Raw genomic sequence first — 19580 nt, forward strand, 5'->3', positions numbered from 1 at the left:
AAGTTGGTGGGGGTAAAATGCCATGTCGAATAATTGTTTTGATTGGAAATGATTATTTTAATGACAAGAAGTATTCAGGTCTGATGGTTCTGGGTGATTATGTCGAAAAGGGATCAGTTTGAAGTCATAAAACCTCGAAATCTTCCTTAAATCGGTGCAGCAAAGCATAAAGTTGGGGGATCAAAACTAAGTTAATGGGGCAGCTGCCCCATGAAGTGTGAAGCTTGGGCGCCACACATGGTGTGCAAGGCATGCACCGAGACTCTACGTGGGTGGACCAATGGCAAGAGGAGTCTGAACTTTGGAATTCCCATGGTTTGGAGGGAGCCGACAAACCATGTCACTGACTGTTACTTCTGCGCTGTTGATGTGACTGGGATCAACAGAAAGAACCGGAGCAGCCTCAAGTATACTGATCTTCAATCAGCACGTCGTCCTGTAGCTCATTGTGATGAAATTCCAGTGCCTATCTTCGGAGAACTTCCTGACGTTAGTGACGAAGATGCCTCCAGTGTTGAAGGACATGAAGAAGTGGTTCTTGAAGATGATGCTCCACATCCATTTTCCCAAAAGGAGCTGAATGATCTAGTTCGCGACCTCAGCTTGTCAAAGGACTCTGCTGAACTGTTGGCATCCAGATTGAAGGAAAAAAACCTCCTCTCTGACAGTGCTCGCATCAGCTTCTTCCGCAACAGGCATCAAGAGTACCTCCGTTTTTTCTCGGAAGAGAAGCACTTGGTGTACTGTGCAGATATTGCACAGCTTCTGCTCAAGCTTGGAGTGCCACAGTACGAACCCAAAGATTGGAGACTGTTCATTGACAGCAGCAAGCGATCACTGAAATGTGTTCTGCTATACAACGGCAACCAGTTTGCCTCTATACCCCTGGCTCACTCGAGTACACTGAAGGAGAACTATGAAGCAGTGAAGTATGTGCTGGAGAAAATTGGTTATGATCAGCATAAGTGGTTTATTTGTGTTGACCTGAAGATGGTGAACTTTTTGTTGGGACAACAGACTGGCTTCACCAAGTACCCATGTTTTCTGTGCATGTGGGATAGTAGGGACCGTGCTCAGCATTACATGAAGAAGGACTGGCCTGTGCAGGAGGAATTGGTGCCTTGCAAAGAAAGGAACGTCATCAACGACCCTCTGGTGGACAGAGACAGAATACTCTTCCCACCGCTGCACATCAAGCTCAGCTTAATCAAGCAGTTCACCAAGGCTCTGGACAAGGATGGTTACTGCTTCACTTACTTGTGCCAGGCTTTTCCAGGATTGACCATGGAGAAGTTGAAAGCTGGCATCTTTGACGGTCCTCAGATCCGTCAGCTCATCAGAGATCCAGAGTTTGGAAACTCAATGAACGAAGTGGAACTGGAAGCGTGGAAGGCATTTGTTCTGGTAGTGAAGAACTTTCTTGGCAACAATAAGGCCAGAAACTACGCAGAACTTGTCAACAACATGCTGACTGCTTTCAGAAACCTGGGCTGCAACATGAGCGTCAAGATGCACTACCTATTTTCACATATGGACCAGTTTCCTGAGAACCTGGGTTCAATGAGTGACGAGCAGGGGGAGAGATTCCATCAGGACATGAAAGAGATGGAGACCAGGTATCAGGGTCGCTGGGACGCAGTCATGATGGCTGACTACTGTTGGACTCTGAAGAGAGACCTCCCTGCCGCTGAGCATTCCAGGAGTTCCAAGAAACGGAAGTTGAAGCCCTGAAGTTTGAAAAATGGTGAAGCAACATGCAATTTACGTGTACTTACCTTTATCAATGCCCACCATTCAGTTTACAGTAAACCTGACCTGATGGAGAGAAACGGATGCCATTTCCTGATTCAGCACTTCAAAAATACCCTAAATCAGTTTTAGAAATCTAGACAACATTCAAAAAGTAAAAAATTGTTGCCCAGTGTAATAGGTTTATCTCACTTAGTTAGATAATTAGGATAATTAAAAAATGTTTCCATAGAAGAATGCTTTAGTTGAGATGACTCTCAGGGTCCCTTCCGACTCTACAATTCTATTCTGTGATTCTATTTTTTTGTTCAGTTAATTCTTAACTTGTATAACTCAAAACATCCATCAACTCAGTATCATTCGTTATGAATTCTAAATATGAATTCCTTAATGTCATTCAGTTAATCCCACATTAGTCGAATACATTTATTAAATGATGAGAGAGAGAGAGTGAATCTTGCCATGACACTACTGAAGAGAAACAAAATACCTCCTGGCCATCGTTTTCAAATAGTGCCTGGATGCTTTGCTCTCAGCAGAGTAGCTGCGCAGTATCTTTCCCCCTGTGGGTAGAAAAGTAGTTCAGAGGGATAAATTGCATTGTGTGAAAATGCCTAAAGAGTTTAGGGTAGCCCCTCTTTCAGCTGTTTCTCTGCTCAAATTTCCATGCTCCCCAAGGCATCTTTTGGTTTATTGTTTGCTATTTTTGCCTCCAGCATGCAGATGTGGCTTTTGTATTAGAGTTCTGCAAAGTTAAGGTAGGGCCAGAGAGCTGCTAGAAGAGAGTCAGATGTGTTTGTGTGCCTTGACTGCACCAGGAAACAGTGCAAAATGGAAGGCTGCATATTTTAGCCATTGTGTTGGCTGGCCCTAGTGGGGGAGTGCCACGTAGCAAACTTCTCCACTTCCCTTAAGGGCCAGACTTTTGGGGGGGTATATCACCTGTCTGTGAAATTTCACCAGCTTCACCTTTACTTTTTTTGACATATTTGTTGATGAGCAAATGCTGCAAGGTGTTAGTGTTTATTTCTGAGAGCTACTACTGGGTGTTGCAGTTACAACAGGAAGCTTCCTGTTCCTCCACGGTACCGCCTCACGTATTGTATCTTTTTCATCTTTCCAGTATGCTGATGTAGGTCAGTGTGTACACCCCATGGATGCCGAAGTTTTGAAAGTTTTAATTCAGACAGGATGGAGTTGTGGTCGAACAGGAAGAGCAAGGCGCTTGGCTGCTTTCTGTTGACTCCACAAACCCTTGCCTGCCTGAGGCAGCTCTTAGGCTTAAGGAGCCTTGGACAGTTTTGGCTTAGACTTTGTAGCGAACCTTCTTGAGAACTGCTTTTGTGGTCGCGACTACAGTTGAATTAAAAGCGAGAACGGCTAACCAAGGCTCACTATTTGGTAGTTAAGAGTGCAACCCATGAAATGTTGTCCTGCTGAGCTCACATTCGTTTTGGTGGGGTTTGTACCTCTAGTGTCTGGGTGTTGGCAGAAGAGTGTTTGGAATGGGCCCGTGTACCATGCAAATGGCAAGCAGAACAGACATCTGTGTTGCTTTTGAAATGCTTCCTGTTGGCCAGCTGTAAGTTGACATTGCAGTGAACTATGAAGTGGGGGTTTGGCTTCATCTTTTAAGACAAAAAAGCAAGCTCTAATTAGCAGCAGATGATGATTTGCAGACCCATATCTTGAAGAGGTTGTTTTTTCCCCAGGTGTGCTTTTGCTGGTGTCTTCTAAGTAGAAGCAAGTTGGATGGTTTGACGTCATAGACTCCTGCATCTAATCCCTGTACAGACTCTTGCAACACTCATTAATCATGCCGCATGCTGAGGAAACTGTTACTGATCACCCCAGCTGTCTTCTGTAGTTAACTTTCTCTGCAGGAAACTGCTCTTCCAAGGAGTTTGTCAACAACTTCCTATTTTCTCTTTCAGCTGTTGTATAGCTTCCTGAATGAACTGGCCACAAGTTTTCAATTTGTATCTGTGGGTGCTGTTGGGGATGTTGACACAACCCGAGTGTTAAAACTTAACCCGGATGAGGTTGCTAGGTGTGTTATGCCTTCAGTGTATGAACTGGGCAAGCCAAAGGCAAAATGTGTGATAATTGCCCCTTTAAGAAAACAGAATGGCTTGTTTCACAAGAACTTCATAAAATCAAAACGCAAAAATTGTAAGTTTGTATCTGAAAAGGACAGAAGACTGTCACTAGGGGCAGTTTATGCTGTGTACACAAATTGGAAATTTGTATTAGCGTAACTCGGGTAATGGTATCCTCCTATGAAAAGGATTAGGTGGTTCGAAGGTCCATGGAGAACAACTGTCAGGTTGAATAAACATTTCTGGACTAGAGGAACAAATGGGAAGATGCCTTGGACCAATGAGACATTGTTGATTCTCTTACCTGAGCAAACTAATGATTTATTCATTTTTCAGACTTTACTATTTCACACAGTTCTGCTTCTGCTAATTCAGTAGGGAGTCAGGTACTACACTGACCATGCATTTTCATTTAATTCTTAAATTTATATCCTGCCCTTCCTTCCAAAGCAACCAATGTTGTCCACTAGTTATTGCCCACGTGCCTTACTTCAACAACCATACAAGTAAAAAATTTAAATTGCGCTGACCATACTGTAGAATCATGATAAGTACAAATATACAGACTTGACTGTATTAAAAGTGACCAGAGGGAAACTTTATTTGGCAACTCGGTTTAAAAACTGAGCTCACTTGAGTTGGTATGGTGTTCATAGATCAATCTGGTCCTGAATGTTCTTTTTCTGGTGCAAATCCCATTCTTTCTGAAGGCATGTGTGCCAACTTCTGAAGATATAGACAGATGAATTGCACTTTTAGCATTGCTCCTGTTTTTGTTATGGGTGTATTGACCACATAGATTCATGTAGTTCTCAAAATGGACAGACTTTCTCATATATTCAGTACTAATGTGTTGCTAATTGGTCTTGTGCCAACTGTTGCCATTTCATCGTGTGTGTGTGTGTGTGTGTGTGTGTGTGTGTTATGGGCAATTATTGGGCAGCTTGCACATCTACCCTGCTTTTTGCCTTTCCTTTTATTTCTTGGACACTTGGTTGAAATTCTCTAGTGTGACTTCTCTGTTGTACCTTACTTGTACATAGTACTGGATTGTGTGAAAACAGAAGATGAATACTGGTATAGACTGTATGCAAAGTGCATTGAGCTCTGACTGTGCCACCAAACCTAGTGTCTTGGTGAGATTGGTAAATTCTCATGTGGCTTCTAAACATCACCTCTCTGTGGGGAACATAAATCATGTCATATTGCTCATATGATCACACTCCTATTCACATATGCACTTGTGCAGTGCTTTTATTTATTTTTTGCTGGTACCCACCATGAAGTTGTTTGAGTAAGTGCCACACTTTTTAACAACGAAAAAGAGGTGCCAGTACTACATACCCTTGAGTACCCTCTGAAAAGAAAGCACTGCATCTGTGTTTGCCACCTTTCTTCCAAGGTGCTCAGGCAGGCAAATAAGGAGCTGTGTTTCAGTTGCGTAATGTTTCTGTGAGGTTGGCTGGTCTGAGACAATAATTTGTCAAAGGCCTGGATAGGATATTATTTGGGAATTCCTATGTTCACTGCCTTGAGATTCCTGGAGTGAGATACAAAATTGGAGATCAAGGGGTCCCAGTTGCCACAGAGTTGGTATACTACTTGGAAATCCTTGGAAATCCAGAGTAATATTTGTGGCATAGTCCTGCTACCAAGGATCTATTTGACACAATGAGACTTTGGTAGGTTCAGTTCTGATGGCAAGAATACAGTCGTACCTTGGTTTTTGAACAGCTTAGTTCTCGGACGTTTTGGCTTCCAAATGCCGCAAACCCAGATGTGACTGGTCCAGTTTGTGAACTATTTTTGTAAGCCGAAAGTCCAATGGGCCTTCTGCGGCTTCCAATTGGCTGCAGGAGCTTCCTGCAGCCAACCAGAAGCTGTGCTTTGGTTTCCAAACATTTTAGAAGTCGAACAGACTTCCGGAACAGATTCCATTCCACTTCCAAGGTACGACTGTATAGCAGTTGCCAAATAATCGCAAACATTTTTAAATCAGCAGACACTAGGCAAATGTTTGTGTTGTAAAGTTCTTGTTGGATACAAATAGAGCAAAAGATATCTGTAATCCGAAAACTTAAATTTTGCTGAGAGAAATCGGTGTTGAAATGCTGGTGTGGAAAATGCAGCTTTGCAAAATAACTGTCCTGTCTAGGGAGCTTGGGGGAGTGTCTGGCTATTTGCCTTAGTCTTCTTGAGGCAAAGCTATGAGAGAAAGGGAGCGCTGGCAGCTTGGTGGGTGGGCATTGAAGGCAAGAGTGACATGCTAAATACCGCACTGCAGCTTAAAAAACAAAACACTGATAACATCCTTGGAGTGAGTGCTCTGCTACGTGCAGAGCTGCTGGAAAAAGAAGATTGGAAAGGAGGGATTTTAAGCAGATATACTTATGAGCATATAGGTCACATGGTGAAACACAAAAGCATAATATGTCATAGTTCAAAGTTGGGCAGTCCTAGGAAACAAGTGTTGATTTTTCTGTCAATGGCAGCGTGTGGTGGTGTACTTCTGTTCATTTAAAATAAACCCTACCTTCCTGTTTGATAACAGGCCTCCAAGGTGGCTGATAAGTGAAAATAAATACATGCTAAAGAGTTGTTTCATTAAGGTAGTGGTGACGATGATTTTAGTTATTTATTTAGGAGTATTTATACCCCACCTACTAATTAAAAGTTCTCAAGGCAGTTTGCATTGTATTTAAAACACAAGCAAACTGATATAAAACAAACTGATAAAATAGTCACCGCAGCAGGCCAAAGATGTACCATATTTTTCCGTGTACAGTGGTACCTCGGGTTACAGACACTTCAGGTTACAGACTCCACTAACCCAGAAATAGTACTTCGGGTTAAGAACTTTGCTTCAGGATGAGAACAGAAATCGTGCTCCGGCAGCGTGGCGGCAGTGATTAGCTAAAGTGGTGCTTCAGGTTAAGAACAGATTCAGGTTAAGAATGGACCTCCAGAACGAATTAAGTACTTAACCCGAGGTACCACTGTATAAGACAGTGCTTTTTTTGCTTTAAAAAAATGTCAAAAGTTGGGGGTTGTCTTATACATGGATGGTGAATGCACAGGGTTTGGGCTCTAGCTCTGGTGCGAGCAGTCCAGGCTTTGGTTCAGGTTCTGGCACTGGTGGTCTGGGTTCGGGGTTGGGCTTTGGTGCGGGTGGCCCAGGTTCGGGCTCTGGCTCTGGCCCCACTTCTTAATTTAGGGTTAAAAAAAATAGGGGTTGTCTTATACATTGGGGTGTCTTGTACAGTCATACCTCGGGTTAAATATGCTTCAGGTTGAGCGTTTTCGGGTTACACTCTGTGGCGACCCGGAAGTAACGGAATGCGTTACATTGGGGTTTCGCCGCTCGCGCATGCGCAGACGCTCAAAATGACGTCATGCGCAGAAGCAGCGAAATGCGACACGCGCAGTCGCGTGTTACATTCTACTTAGGATGCGAACAGGGCTCCGGAACGGATCCCGTTCGCATCCAGAGGTACCACTGTACATGGAAAAATGCTTGCTGGAGCTGATGGTTGTAGTTCAGCAGCATTTGTAGGGCCATAGTTTCCTTACATTTGCTCTAAGGCCAGACTAAAAGCAATTGCTGCAAATGTGTTTACTTAAACCCAGGCCTGCCCCAAAACAAAAGGAGTTAATGTTTGATGGGATGCTAAAACCACTACCATTAGGTTTCCCCCCTCAAACCAGCTGATATTCAATTGGAGAGATTTAAATTGTAGGTGCAGGAGGGGGGCTCACCCCCCCTTCCCTGCAGATTTCCCTTTTGCTATAAAATTGATATCCCACCCCAGTCTGTCGCTGACTCGTGTACTTTGGCCCTAAGGTTGGTTTCGTTGTACAGGAAAATCAAAACTTCCAACTGTGAAACAGGATGTTGTTCCTTTAAAGAACGGAAATTGTTTGTTCATGTCTCTGGCTGCCCAAATACTATAGCAGAGGGCTTTCTAGCAACTTTATACGGCTGCCATGGAAGCACCTTTATTTGCTCAGGTCTTGACCTCCCCAAGAGGCAAACAAGAGTTGGTTATAAATCATGGCACTTGCTCCTCTAACCCTTCACCCTGCTGTCTCATTATTTTCTTCTCCAACCCCTCCCCCAACGTAGCTAGAGAGCAAGAGTAGTTAAACCGGTTAGTTTTCATCTGGTTTATGGTTTTATGAGCAATGTGATGTCTCACGGTACATCTTAAATTACCAAAGGAAAATATTTAAATAAATGTCCTTTTGAAATTCATGCTATGCAAACTTATTTTGCAAGTTCTTGAACTTGCACTGTGCTTCGCTGTGTGAAGCTGGAAACAAAACAGTATGCTCCAATATGTTGGGAGTAATCCCCATTGAATGAAGTGAGTCTTGCCTCTAAGTAAACATACGTAGAATTGTGCAGAAGGGAAGGGACTCCAGGGACCACAAATTTTGACTTGACTATGAAGACCGGGCAAAATTTGGGGGTCCCTGGTGTAAGGAACTGTCATTTGCAGAACTAAATAGAACCTTTATATAAATTTGGAACATTATGTCTTTGTAAAGTTGAGACAAGCCTTCTTGGTTCCTTGTATAGCAGCAAATCAAGGTCACTTACTTGAAGACTTAATTTTCCAAAAGCAAAGGATCTGAATTTGGCAAAATATTTTTCAACTAGATGGAAAATAGAGGTTTCAGCTGTTTGGTGAAACCCCAAAGAGGTGAGTTCTCAGGAGTGCCACAACCAATTTATTTAAAAGCCCAGTGCATTTTGAATAAGTTCCCTTGTCAAGGGCATCTTAGAAAGAGATGGATATAGCACAGAAATGGAGCTAATTTATTGTCTCGTTGGTCCTTTAATTTATTGAAGCTGACATGCCTGCTGTTTTATATAGTGATAATGATAATTTCGCCCTCTATTTTCACACAGGAAACCTTAATACAGTAAGCTCACAACTTACACATATTTAGCTTTACACAATTGGCAAAACTTGTTTAGCAACATTGAAAAGGGGGCTAGCATCGGGGGGGTGAGGCGGGAAGACTTTGGCAATGCCAACTGCCATTGCACCCAGTGTGTTCTGATTATACATTGATTTTGGCTTTAGAGAGGGCCCCCAGAATTTACCCCCACGTAAATTGAGGACTTGCTATACCCTAAATAGAAATTGACTGCTTCAGCGATACTGACCAATGCTTAACAGTACAAGTCTTGTTTAAAACATTTCCTGCCCTGCATTGATTTCACAATTGGCAACCATTTAATGTAATTGCAAGTGGCTGAATAAATGAAGACTCATTTAAAACATTTTGTTAAAGGAAACGTCTTTCATCTTTCAGGAATAACAGGAATTTGTTTTCTGAAGAACAGGAATTCATGCAGGTGTGCGCACAGAACCAGATTTTCCAAAGAGAGGCAGGGCTCCCTTGGTGTGTTTTGGCAGAGCTGGGTTTTCCTACCTGACAGCCACATATGACTCCTCTTCCTGCTCTTCTCCAAACAACCATTGAAATGCAAGCAGCCAAAAGGGAGGAGCTGTTATGCTTCTGTTCCTTCATCGCTTCTTCCTTTCTTGAGGAACAGAGACCTCCAAGTGCAATGCCTCTGTCCTAGTCATGGTATAGAACTAGGCACTGCTATAGTCTAGGGCTCTCCCTTGGCCTACTTATGAGCCCATCCATTTATCTGAAATAAGCACCTAAAACATTTATGCTTTGGCTGTACTGAAAAATATAGTTCAGGCATGTCCAGGACTTGGTTTGCCCCAAGGCAAGACAGCATTTCATTCACCTGTGCTGTAAAAGTTCTTTTAAATGTAATTGCACTGTCCAGTTTTCAGTACTTCGGAAGGAGTAAATGTACTGTATTAAATTACTAACCTGTATCTTTAGTGTTTTCAGGGCAGTTCATTATATAAATACAATAATAACGCTCAGCCATAAAATTCAGTAACAATAGATACACAGAAGCCTTTCAAATTGAGGGAAACCGCTTACCAAATAATTAGAATGCTGTTTTTCAAAGGTTGTCCCAGTGGATATGGTGAGAATTTTGGATCTTGGAGACAAATACTGGAATTTATGTCTTTGTATTGCCTTGGGAATGACCTAGTCAGAAGCTAGCTTTTATTGGAAAGCTACTTTGAGATGGGCAAAAGCATTGACAAATCAAGTCCTCATCTCATTGCTACGTCTCAGTCCATCCTTCCCCACTATAAACTGGATGAGAACGTCAATAAAAGGCTAACTGGATCCAAATCTGAACTTCTGTGGTCCAACCCTCTAACCACCATACAGTATTGGGTTTCATTTTAAGCTGTCTGGCACCTCCTACAAAACCAAATTGTTCACTGAACTTTGCAGTTCAATACATTTAAGAGACCTTAGGAAAGTTGCTGGCTCTTCAGATTGGTATTCATACCACTTGCCTTTGGCAAATAAACTTGAATTTAATTGTGGTCTTTCGGAAAAGCATAGCCATTAAAATTCTTAAGAGGATTGGACAAGCTAATAGTATGACAACGGCAAGGTTATTAAGTTGAGATATAACTAAAGTTGATAAAATCTTGAGATCTTCTATTGGATAAAGTTGTGCATGTTTGGTGGGGAAGAAGGCATGCAGACCATTAATATTGCATCAGCTGCAAACTTGTTTGGTATAGTTTGAATATGAGTGTCGGGTAAGAGGAGACAGTGGGAAAGAACGCACAAAAATTCAATCTGATAAGGTAAAGGTAGATTACTACATTTGAAAATAAAAGCATTTGTAAATCACAGAAAACACTGCTGATAACCCCATGCCCATCCCTGGACGTAAGATGCCTGCCAGAATAAACATTGCCTCTAGAAAACATTCCCGCTTGAGCTTTGGCAAACACCTGGGAGGAAGAGCATTGGAGAACAGCCAATACAACTCTTGTGCCACCGCCATTCATGACTTTCTTGGTGTGACTAGCACTGTTGAACACACAGCAGGCCATGAGGATTGTTGAGGAAGGGTGATCTTATCCAGTGGCACTCTTCTTATTAGGTCAAAGCTCCACCTACTTCAGCATCCTGCTTTGTACAGTGGTCAACCAGGTGCCTCTGGGAGCCACAAGCAACAGCTCCACCCTTTTTGCCTGGAAACTTTGATTTGATGATATACACCCTTTGAAATGGAGGCTCCATAGTCATGACCAATAGACTTATTCTTGAACTTATCTAATCTCCCTTTCATGACATCTAAATATATGGCCATCATCACATCCTGTAGCATAGGATTCCAAAACCTATACATTGTGTGAAGGTCACAAACAGGAATCTTGCAGGGATTGGTACCCAAGCTACTGAAGGCTACACACTGAAAATAAAATGATGAAAATGGCAAATAGTACCCCCCCTCAAACTATCAAATATAAAAAAGCTTGACAGTGCTACTCTGGGATGTCGTTGACCCTATGCAAGTTGCAAGGTCTTTATAGTACTCTGTTTGAACATCATTTACCTTAATAGATTTGATACCTGAGGTGGAAAATCCAAATTGCAGCATCTTGATATTCCCCATTAACTTTAGCAGAACCGTCTCTTGATTTATGTTCTCATACAGATTCTGTTCATTTTGGAGGAGTGCTTTCTGCTGGATTTTGCTTCTTGGGGTCAGGTCTATCTTACGACACTCAAACTCTGCTGCCTGAGGTGCGTCAACTAATGGCAAGGCCTTTCAACTTTTGATGGGAGAGGGGTAAAAACTGGAAGCTAGCTGTTTTGGCTCATGATCAGAGCTGACTAAAATGTTTTAAACATGCAAGTATCTCCCATCTGTAGGAATCCATGCTGAAATTAATTTTCAAAAACAGCGTTGACAGTTCTTTAGCTTTTACTGTTAACAGTCAATTAGTACCTTAAAGGTTTTTTCTTCTACATTTCTTTCCTCGGGGCTGCAACCTGAATCCTGTTTATGCAGAGCTGCTGAGCAAGGTGGAGATTGACTTGCAATCTTAATTGATCCCTCCACCCTTTAGTTCTGCTGAAGGAAGAGTTCAAAACTTTTGCTTTGTAAACTTTGCTCTCTTAAAATGGCTTCCGGTTCTTTGCTTTCCCAGCAAAAAGTAGGGAGGAATAGGTTAATAACTTTCAAAGCAAGTTAACTTAGCTGAAATAATAACTACAGAGGTCACGTGGGCAGAGTTGAGGAAAGAGCAATTCTGTCTCTTTAAGCATTCCCCACCCCAGCTTTTAAGTTTGCATCAGGTAAGGGACGTTCTAGGAAACCCAAATAGAAAATCATACATCATGTTGTACAAAGCGCTTCAGAGGATTGCTTTTTTATTCATTTTGAGCCACAGCTTAGTGTTTTTCCCCAGCAAATATTTCAATTGATCTGTTATGGCTGACCTCAGAAATACTTCCCCCCCACCCCGCCTTTGTTCTAGTAACCTGAGGGAGTATGAAATTTAATACCCAGCAGCCATATTGGCCTAGATTTGAACTCCTATAAAATTCTATTCATCTTGAGATTCATTTGGAATATTTTGTGTGTGCGTGTTGGGAGTTAGGGTCTGAGTTAATGCATGGTGTCTTTGCCAGAGGCCACAGAATTTAGAGTATTAAGTTGCTTAAGAAGAAGGGAGAGATTCCAACATAAAGACAAACCGGTTAGAGCAGTTTTTAGGTGGGTGTTCCTTCACTAATACATCATTGTTACTTTAATTTTTTAACATGTTGCTTATGAAGCATGCCCCTACTATTGCGTTCAAACATCTTGCTTGGAGAATTCTAGTACATACAGAATATAATTGATTGTGACTCAGATCATGAGAAGTACCCTACTGCAAATGCAAATAGACATAAATTCCTGCTAGCTATATCCAACTACTAAGTTGTACTCGGATTAGGCTTAATGGATCCAAGTGAGTCACATTCATCAGTTGCAGTCGGTCTACTCTTGGGAATGGCCAGTGTTGGATACAGTTCTCCGTCTCTGCTGTTCCTACGAACTTTGAGAATTGAATTTTCATAAGGGGATGGGAAACTGCAATGCTCTGGCATCTTACTAGAACTCTTCCTATTGGAGGAGCAACCGTATCAGTTACATCAAGTTAAAAATATTTACAGTATTTACATGTAGGCTAATAACAAAGTTTTCATGTTGTTTTACAATAATATAAATGCATCCTAATTATCATGTTGCTTTCTTTCCACTCTGCAAGTTACTATATATATATATATATATATATATGCGCTCCCCAAAAAGGTTAGGCTGAATTAATGGTGCTCTTGTTCTAGAAAGACTAAACAAAACACAAAGTTTACATTCCATTTTTACTATATGAAAAGCAAACTAAATATTTAAATTCAGTAAACCTTGCAGTTTGTAGCTTTTTGCAGTGTGTGTGTGCGTGCATACAGCTTCATGGTGTTGCTTATTAACTTCTGTAGAGTAGGCACATAAACTATAAACTGTTTACGTTGAATCTGAGGCAGTGGAAGTGGTCTTGTCTCCCTGCGCTTTGCTGTGACATGTAAACATATCTACACCTACATACCCAACTTCTGCAATATTTACCACCAATTCTGAGGTTAAAGAACAGAACATTAAGGGGCATGTGCATGTTGAAGTGTGTATGTGTAGGCAAGATTTAGCTGTTTTGGCAAACACATAGACTACACACAATCTTTTACATGGGCATTGCATATAGCTGTGTGTGTCTGAATATACCTTCTGAAACAAATATGCAACACAATCCAGGCTTACTGAGCTGAAGGGTGTTGGATTTTGTCTTCTGTACAGCAGTATTCATGACTGGTCATACTTGTCAGTTGACCCAGTGATCTTAATAAGTCAAATGTTACTGTTGGGCTTGTCCAAATAAGGATGTGCATGACCACTTTCTCTAGTTAACCTTGCTTATTTAATTGCTGAACTTTGAAAAGCTAAAGTAAATTTTGGTGTGGTAATTTGTGACTATGTGGTTGCAAAGCAGGAGATGTTTATTCTCTGAGTAGAGTGTAATGGGTTTCCCATCATGCTGTTGCTACTACTTTCAGGAAGTTTGGCAGGGATAAGCATGCATGAACAGTTTCTCTCTTCAAGGCATCCACTTGCCACACATGCCACACATTTGTTCTGGCATTACAGAAATGAGCAGATATAAGCATCAGACTAATGTGCCTTTTTTCCTGTGTCCTCATCACTTTTTGTTACGTAAGCTTCTTTTGGGTGGGAGCCTATCTTCACTTAACATTATAAAGCAAGGAACATAGCTCAGTTGGTTAGAGCATGGTGCTGATAATGCCAAGGTTGCAGGTTCAATCCCCATATGGGACAGCTGCATATTCCTGCATTGCAGGGGGTTGAACGAGATAATCCTCAGGGGTCCCTTCCAGCTCTACGCTTCTGTGATTCTGTGTGTGGTTTGGCACTATATATAAATACTAATACAAATAGTATAGTCTGCCAGGATCAGTTGAAGTGGTTGGCCATGGTTTGCAATAAATTGCCACCTAAAGTTTGGCTCATGAAGGAAGGGGGAGTACAAGGACCTTGGGCCTGCATCTCCTTTTTTATGATGCCAAACCATGTTTTGGTGTGGCATTTGGTTCTGCATACTTTCAAGATTCAAACACACATCTTCGTAGCCGAGTAAGATTGCCTTCCATAAACACAGTTTTAACAATGAGTCTGTAAGTGACTGTGGAGGCCAATTCTGGATCCACACGTCCTTCCACAGTGGGGACATAGGTTTCCGGGCGGGAGTTAATCATGGTGTGGATTTGCCAAGCATGCCTTCCTCCTAGCATGTTTCTCCCTTGCTTCCTGAGTTCGAGTGTCTTCAAAGCCCGTGACACCTTTGGTAAAGGCTGTACTCCAACTGGAGCACTTGCAGGCCAGTCTTTCCCAGTTGTCAGTGTTTATACTACATTTTTTAAGATTTGCCTTGAAACAGTGTTTAAACCTCTTTTGCTGACCACCAGCATTACGCTTTCCATTTTTAAGTTCAGAATAGAGTAGTTGCTTTGGAAGACGATCATCAGGCATCCGCACAACATGACCAGTCCAACGAAGTTGATGTTGAGGAATCATTGCTTCAACACCGGTGATCTTTGCTTCTTCCAGTACACTGATATTAGTTTGCCTGTCTTCCCAAGTGATGTGCAACTTTTTCAGAGACACCATTGATGGAATCTTTCTAGGAGTTGTAACCCTATATTTTCCCTCATGCCCTTGATTTTATCAACTTAATTTTTGAAATATGAATGTTGGTCTTTGCAGCCGCATGGCCTAAAATAATACAGGAAAACTCACCTTGTCTTAGCCATTCATGTTTGAGGTGTGACAAAAAGCTAGCAAACTACCAGTATCATAGCAGTATGTATTGCCTGCTGATTAGTTTACAGTGAAGTAAACTAAGCATTTGGCTTATCTGCATCCATAAGACGTCAGCTAAAAATTAATACAACTAAGCAATACTTTAATAACATAATTATTTCAATTTCAAATTCTTACTACAGTCGTACCTTGTTTTGCAGCCGGGATCCATTCCGGAGCCCTGGCCGCTAGCTGAAAAGGACGCAGGGCAAAGCACTGCGTCTGTGCATGCATACGTTCAGAGCAGTTTGTGCTTCTGCACATGCACAAAGCGCGATTTAGCGCTTCTGCACATGCGCGCAGGGCAAACCTGGAAGTAACCCGTTCTGGTACTTCCGGGTTTGCTGCGGACGTTCGCCGGAATGGACACTAGACAAGGCGGACGTTCGCGGAGGATCAGCTACAGAATGTACATTTAATGCAGCAACGTAAACAGAAAAAAAATCTTAAACATTTCAAAAGAAAACACTAGTAAAGGAAGTCAAATATAAAAACAACATAACAAGAGATCAAAATATTGTAAGTACAGTAGACCCTCGAGTTATGTACCACTCTGGATACGTAACTTTCGGGTTGCATGCACAGAAGTGCTCTATTGCAATGTGCGTGTGCACAGAAGTGGCGCCTCCAGTTATGGACTTTTCGAGTTAAGTACAGACCCCTGGAACAAATTTAATTCGTATCTGGAGGGTCCACTGTACAGACATCTGCTACTGTTGCTGCTAGTCCTGCCCAATGGTGGTTTATGGTGGGTGGCAGCTGTGGAATCTCAGTCTCAATGACCTGGGTCTGCGCTAAGAGACAGCCAAAATGGTCTCTGGCCTCTTCAGCAGCCTCAGCTTTTGTAGCTGGAGTCAATCAGGGTTTTGCCCTCCCAAGGAAGGTAGAAAAAGGCATGGAGGCATGAAGCAGGTCTTCCTAGACTCACAGCCAATATAGCTTTAGGCATTTGTTAAACTGCATGAGTAGTTCTGTCCTTTTTTTGGATATTGTCAGGCTGGAGCTTGCTCACTGCTGGCTTCAGTAGGAAGCCCACAGTAAATACACTATTGAAGTGGATAGCTCGGTTGGTTAGAGCCTGAGGCGGATAACAACACCAAGGTTGCAGGTTTGATCCCCATAAGGCTTTATTTTTATTTTGAAAATTTATACCTCACCCCACCCTCACAATGCATTTGCATAGCTCATGGTGGTTTATAACAACAACTGTCCCTTTTTTTTTAAACAGAGCTTAAAAACAAAAATTCTCAAATATAAACCTACCACGTAAAAATAAACGGTCCAGTAAGACCAATGCTACAAGGGACGCGGGTGGCGCTGTGGGTAAAACCTCAGCGCCTAGGGCTTGCCGATCGCATGGTCGGCGGTTCGAATCCCCGCGGCGGGGTGAGCTCCTGTCTTTCGGTCCCAGCTCCTGCCCACCTAGCAGTTCGAAAGCACCCTTAAGTGCAAGTAGATAAATAGGTACCGCTTTATAGCGGGAAGGTAAACGGCGTTCCGTGTGTGGCGCTGGTGCCGGTTTGCTGGAGCAGCTTCGTCACGCTGGCCATGTGACCCGGAAGTGTCTGCAGACAGCGCTGGCTCCCGGCCTATAGAGTGAGATGAGCGCACAACCCTAGAGTCTGTCAAGACTGGCCCGTACGGGCAGGGGTACCTTTACCTTTACTTTAAGACAAATGCTTGCCAACTTTTTAAACTGTTGGTAAAAACCAATTTGAGGGAAATCAAATGGATCTTCCAGGATCAGATATTCCAGACTCTGGGAACAGTCTCTGAGACTCAAAGTATTTCCCAGCCCCAGTCAGTACAGTGGTACCTCGGGTTAAGAACTTAATTCGTTCTGGAGGTCCATTCTTAACCTGAAACTGTTCTTAACCTGAGGTACCACTTTAGCTAATGGGGCCTCCCACTGCCACTGCGCTGCTGCCACATGATTTCCTCTTTTCATCCTGAAGCAAAGTTCTTAACCCGAGGTACTATTTCTGGGTTAGCAGAGTCTGCAACCTGAAGCATCTGTAACCCAAGGTACCAATGTACATGGTGGTGGGCCTCTTCTATACATAGGAAGTGGACAGGAGGATAGTTTTCTTGGTTCTAAGCCATCTAGCTCTTTATAGGTAATAAGATTTTAATTGTATGGTCCTGGCAAACAGAATGGCATCCGGCACATCCGCTGCAGAACAGGTATATTATTATCCCATCAGTGAGCATCCACTAATGTTCTTGACTAGTTGGAAGTTTCTGAAGACTCTTCTAGTAAAATTCACTGCAATCTGAATTTAAATAAGGCATGTTTAATGTGGCCAGGTTTGATTTTTCTCAGGAACAGGCACAATCTAAGCTGTGCAAAGGTGCCCATGAACAATGTTTGAAACTCCCATTGTTCTAGGCATGTTTTGTGACAGGAATTTCATTAATGTGAGCAGTTTCTGAGCTCTGGACGCATTACTGCGCATAAGATTTCAGATTAAAACTGTGACTGCTGGAAAGAAAAGAAGACCTTTTTTCTGCCTCCCCACTTCCAGCCACTCTCTGAAGACTGGAGAAGGGACTCTCCTAAGAATATTAGGGGGGCAGGCAGGTAAAGTATGGTTTTATTTTTTTGCAGTCTTCAGATAAGGAATAGACCATGTGAAAAATGTGAAGTTTTTAGCTGCAGTTCATTTTTTTCAGCTTTGTATTCTTGTTATTAAAAAATGCGCCTACATACTCTGTTGCGGTGCCCATAACCTAGGTTTAAAGTGCCATTTAGCTCCTAGCTTTCATATCTCAGTTTCCATGAACATAGCATAAAGATGCAAAGTTAGATTCAGGAGTACCCAAAAACTGCAAGCCCAATTCCTTTATTTTCCAAGGGGAGTGCTGCCCCATCCAAAACAGGCTGAATCCCTATTCCAGAGTCTTGCATTTGTCTTCAAATGGAGCACCTTTTCTGGATTAAACTTCACCCCACTTTGAGTCTGTCCCCACCTCCAGACTGCCTTTGGCAGGTCCCCTGATATCTGATGGAGAAAAAGAGGTGCGTGTCGTAGAATTGTATACAGTTGGAAGGGGCCGTAAGGGTCATTCAGTCCGAACCCTTGCAGTGCAGGAATCTTTTGCCCAATGTGGGGCTTGAACGCACGGCCCTGAGATTAAGAGTCTCATGCTCTACTGACTGAACTATCCTAGGAGCAGGGCTTTTTTTCTAGAAAAAGAGGTGCCAAAGTTGTTGAGCTCACTCCTAAAAAAGCTTCTCTTCTTTGCCTGCTTGTGCCACCTTAGCAATGCCACAATGATCGCCATGCAGCCCGCAGCATCCGCCGCACAACACAAAGCGCTGTGATGACCGCAGCCTCCATTGTTCAACTCGGAGCACTGCGCTGCCCGCCTCTTCTGGCATACAGCCCCCAGTGACAGGGTGCCAGAACACACCAAAGAGGTACCGGAACTCCGTTCCGGTGAGTTCTGGATGAAAAAAAGCCCTGCCCAGGAGTTATTCGCACATTGACAACACAACCCAGATCCCTGTACAATTCCTGTCCACTGGGAATGTTAAGAAGCATGAGGAACAGAACTGGTCCTTGTGGGGTGCCAGTGGCACCAAACGGGACCCCTCCAGCAGCATCCCCTGGAAAAGACCTGCAAGGAAGTACTAGAACTGAATAATGTTGTGCCTGAAGCTTATCCTAGCCAGAGTGATTCAGAAGGTAACCGTGGTCAATTGTATTGAACTCTACTGAGGAGTCCAGCAGACCCAACAGGGATGTGCTTCCCTTATTTGGCCCTTGGTGTGGATCTGCAATTAGTGAGAGACGTTTTCCCCCACCCTTCTTTCTCTTGCATGAAAGAGCAAAATTGTCTGACAGTTCATGGCTTCATCTATGTGCAGGGTTAATGGGTATGCATGTAACCTGACTTTCAGTGAATATTTTTAAATTGAAGAGCCTTAATGGTAACTGTGGTGTAAGGTTGTTTTTTTTAAAAAAAAAATCATTTAAAGCAGTTTCCCCTGTCCCATTTCCAGAACTAATTAATCACGTTGCATGCATCCAGCATTCTATGCCTGCTGGAGTTGGGAGATCCTGTGCGGCATCAATACCTTCCTCTTTTGGAGCAGTGATACCCTGAAGAAGGAAGTATATGGAGACACTAGGATTCCCTAATGCAGGTTATGCCTTGGAAATCCATCACGTGTCACCATGTCCCAGAAATCTCAGTCCCTTCCCTGAGTCCAGACTTGACTAGGGAAATGGGAGGATCAACTGCTTGCTAGGAAGTCTTATTAACTGGGCAATCCTGAAGGTGGCAAAGAGAATGTCCGTTCATTGTTCTGCAAGCTGACTCAGGGAAAACTGGGTGACGTTGCGCCCTAGTACTTATTGCAATACACTAATCGAAGTGGTTGTGGCATTCCTTTC

At 42.8% G+C, this 19580-nt stretch overlaps 1 protein-coding gene across 8 annotated transcripts in view; it reads left to right on the forward strand.

Annotated features, from left to right (window-relative positions):
* The window catches only part of YAP1 (Yes1 associated transcriptional regulator), an 80577-nt gene that overhangs the window by 13958 nt on the left and 47039 nt on the right, over nucleotides 1-19580 (forward strand). The gene's annotated exons all lie outside the window — the stretch shown is intronic.

This window comes from Podarcis pityusensis, assembly GCF_964106645.2.
Source record: "Podarcis pityusensis genome assembly, chromosome: 4".
Classification (NCBI taxonomy): domain Eukaryota; kingdom Metazoa; phylum Chordata; class Lepidosauria; order Squamata; family Lacertidae; genus Podarcis; species Podarcis pityusensis.